Here is a 4,303-nt window from a genome sequence, read left to right as displayed (position 1 = left end):
GGGTAGGTGACCTACATACAGGTTGGGTGGGTGACTGAGATAGAGTCGGGATGGAGGACATGTTAGCATCATGGCCTGTCTATGAAGTGGGAGGCCTCGTCGCTTCAAACACTGTGGAACCCTTCATAGACTGTAATAGAGACAAAATAGTTGGCAATTGTGCTTTCATGTCTCTCATGTCTGTCTCTAGGTTCGATACACGGGCATCTAAGCTCGATATTGAGCTGTCAATGCTCCGTAGGACAGAACACTCCTCCTCAGGCTCAGGACGTACGTCACCCACCAGCACATCATGAAACATATACTCGCTAGGGGTGTAAGTAGGCTAGTGGATGTTTTGGTCCCCATCAGATTCGTCGTCCCTCACTTCACCTTCTGAATTACCCTGTTGTTCACCTTCCTCATCTTCTGAACTATTCTCTGAACTACTGCCACTCTTTGAACTACTAGAGCTCTCTGAACTTTTGATGTCAAAGTGTGCTTGTCTTACGGCCCATCTATCAATTGGGGTGTCCCGAAACTCCTTCTCAGCATCGGACATGACAAGACTCTTTTTGACTTTTTTTTTGCATTAAGAAACCCAGTAAGATGGTTAATATACATTTAACTATCGAATAAACATATTTTGGCTACATAGATTACACTTACATTTTGAGATTCAAAAATGTCTCTCTTGAGTGCTTTGAATGACACCGAGTGGGAGCATGACCACCATAATATACGAGGCACAGCTACCTTGCTCTTTTGAGTGGCAACGTTCCTTGCTATTGATGATAGGATCTCGTACGTCCACACCTAAATCCAAACAACTCAAATTTATAACTATGTTAATGTTAAACCAAAGATAAAGTTAAATTGAGGAACATCTACCTGGAATGCTTGGGGAAATCCACGAAGCGAGTACTTCATAACATAGTTTTTACTTCCCCTCACCCTCTCCTTGTATAAACCAACCTTGTTGTTCAGTGCAGTCTTCAGGGCGTTGAGTGTCCTCTACCAAATAATTGTACCCCAATCAAGATTGTTGTAGTTATTTATGTCTTCAACATCGTTAAATAGAGTACGATTGTTGTAGTTATCTATGTCTTCAACATCGTCAAATAGAGTACGATCAACAACATTCTTTTGCTTGTTTTTACCCATCATTGCAACCTCTGTGTAATATACTAGGGTAATTTCCACAGTATCATCGTCATGTTCAAATACCAATTGTTTTTATTCTTCTTCAAGTAAATTCAAGTGGAATGCGTCTGAGGTCGGCTGATTACCAATGTACCTCGTAAAAAGTTCTTGCGAGGACTTCTCACTCCGTACAACTCGCGTAGGAGACCGCCACAAACCCGTGATCAATAAAAAGTCATCCTTCGAAAATGTGACGACCTTTCCTCTGAAAAAAAACTAATCGAGTCCACTCCTGACTTCTTCACTTCCTTTAATAACATATGGTGGTTTAGTGGGTTTTTGAATACAAGTTCAATGTCTACAAAGCGACCAAAAACTGTTTTCTTGAACATCTCTAACTGCCTTCCGAGAAGCTTCTGCTTTACAATCTTGTTGGCATTGGCAACGTGGGCCAGACACGTTACTTGCCTGAGAAACCTATCAACTTCACGAATTTTCAAAGATTTTGACATCTTAAATTACTCATACATTGTATGAACATTCAGATTATCAGTTAACAGGTTCGTACGAAAAAATCACTAACAAAACATACTGTTAAAGTCTCGTTCTCGCTCTTGCGAATCTTCCTCTCACCAATCTCGCTTTCGTTCATCTCACTCTAGCGCATCTCGCTTTTGGTCATCTCGCTCTAGCCCATCTCGCTTTTGCTCGTCTCGCTCTAGCCCATCTCGCTTTCGCCCGTCTCGCTCTAGCTCATCTCGTTTTCGCCCCGTCTCGCTCTCGCAAAACTCATCCACTACCTTGTCTGACTCTAACTATATCTTCTTCGTCCTCAACCAATGCAGAACACATCAAAACCCAAAATAAAAAACAGACGCGACTAATTAAACCTCGAAACCAGTTATGAACGTGACAACCGATCAAACGAAACCAACCTAAACAGACGCAACACAACATGGAAGACAAAAATTAAATTCATTAACCTAATAGAGAACTTCAATTACGGCAGTAGATTGATGATGGTTTTGCAGAGCGAGATTGAACGACACTTGCACGATAATTTTGAGCGGAGTGAGACAACCTTTGAGTTTGAGCACACTCGTATAGGCTAGAGGGGCATTTCTGTTATCTCATATCGTGATAACTTAAGCAGAAGGTCAATTAACATTATTTTTAAAAAATGGGTCATTTGACATTTTGGATCCAAAAATTGGGTCATCCGTACAAATTTCCCCTGTTTTTATAATTGGGTGGTACGGACAGACCCAAAGTGAGACGAAAAGGGTTGTGGAGGTTTTGTTTTTCTATAAGAAATCAACGGTGAATGTTTGGTTGAGGCCAATTGAGGGTGTTGAAACGACGGTGGATCATGATGATATGGTGTTGATGGAATTTAAAGACCTTCAAGTTTCTGTTATGCCTAAGGCTGAGGGAACGGAGTACCAAGCTTCTACTATGTGGTCGCCGTTCGTGGCAGCGACTAACCGGATTGATGTTCATCAGCCGCATGTTCCTAGCTTTGTGGTTGGAGGACACACTGTCAGGTAATTTGATTAAGGAGAAAATTAGACTTTTATTTAGTAACATTTAAAGTTGTATTTGAACTTTGAAAAAAAAAATCTTTTTTTTTTCATTTTTGTTTTTGTCGTTAGTTTTCTATTATTGTAGAAGAAACAAAAAGCCTAAAATTATATTTTTCTTTCACCTTTTATGGGCACTTATTTACCATTGATGCATAAGGGACAAATCTTTAAATCGGTTTATTTTTTTGCTAAATTATACAAAATACTTCTATTTTTTATACTTTATGTCAAAAATATCATTTCACTTTCAAACGTTTTAAAAATAACCTTAAACTTTGAAAATGAATTAAAAAATAACCATACCGTTAGATGGAAACCGTTTGTTTTTTATGGAAAATATGTCTGAACTTTCAAAGTTTAAAAAAAATATCCTTAAACTATAAAAAAAAAAAAAAAAAAAGTTTAAAATAGATCGTTAGTGTTAGTATATGAAAAATCGTTAATACTATTTTACTTCTCTATTTTTATCATTTTTCTTACCTCTCTTCTTCAATATTCTCTTACTTATGTTTTTCTTTTCTAATTGTTTGACATTTGTTTATTTAAAAAAATAATAATTAAATAAATAAAATTGTCCATAATTATGGTGTGTGGACTACAAGAAGAAATGAGAACAATGGAAGCACCAAGGTATTTTAGAACTTAAATATTTTAACAAAGTCGTATACTAGTAGTTGAGAGTGTGTGTTAATATCTAAATATTTTTTTTATTTACCTATTTGTCATTTTTGTATGATTTAAGGGGGGATTTTGATTTTGAAAATTTGTGAGATTATGTGGAGTTTAATGTTTTAACTTAGAGTTTTAGTTGCTTAGAAAATTGGTGTAGAAATTGAAAAATCAAAGAGAATATCTATATGTTAATACAGAAGTGAAAAGAACTTCATTCACTTACAGAATTAGTTACAAATCAAGCTACTTTTAAATACTTTGTATAACTAATTTGTACAGTGAGAGAGAGCATATTGTAATTGAGTGACTACATTATCTTGAAGCAATCTTAAATAAAAAACTCTGTCAACTTCTTCGTGGACGTAGGCCTCCCTTTGCCGAACCACGTAAACGATCGTGTTCTTCTTCTTCTTATCGTCTTCCTCTATCGTATACCTCTGACCCACTGATCGTGTACCTTTAGCAAACGATTGTTTAGTTTTAGCCAACTATCGTTTACTTCTGCAAGCCTCATCGTGTAGATGACCATCGTTTAGACGACCTTGTCTAGATGATCTTCAGTAAAGCCTTCATCATCTAGATGACTCGTGCCTTATCGTCTAGACGACCCAGCTTTACCTTCCATCGCCTAGACGATTGAAGACTCATCGCCTCTGTAAATTCCAGCAGCCTCCCAGCGATCCCTCTTTTCTTTTTCTCTTGTTCTTTCTCTGCAAAAAGAAAAGAAAAGATTAGTCATTCGAAGGGCATTTCCAGCAAAATATTAAAGTTCTAATCTTAGCCATCAAAGTGTAAGACCAAGATCATTCATCACACGAATTATGCTTTTAGGACGCGGATTTGTGTTTGTGTGAAGAACAAGGTGGTATCTGGTATTCGTTTAAGGGCCATCGTTCACTCAAGGCCCAAAAGACTTAGTAATTCAG

Source organism: Benincasa hispida, chromosome 12, assembly GCF_009727055.1.
Source record: "Benincasa hispida cultivar B227 chromosome 12, ASM972705v1, whole genome shotgun sequence".
Lineage (NCBI taxonomy): Eukaryota > Viridiplantae > Streptophyta > Magnoliopsida > Cucurbitales > Cucurbitaceae > Benincasa > Benincasa hispida.
Note: the sequence above shows the minus strand (reverse complement) of the source record.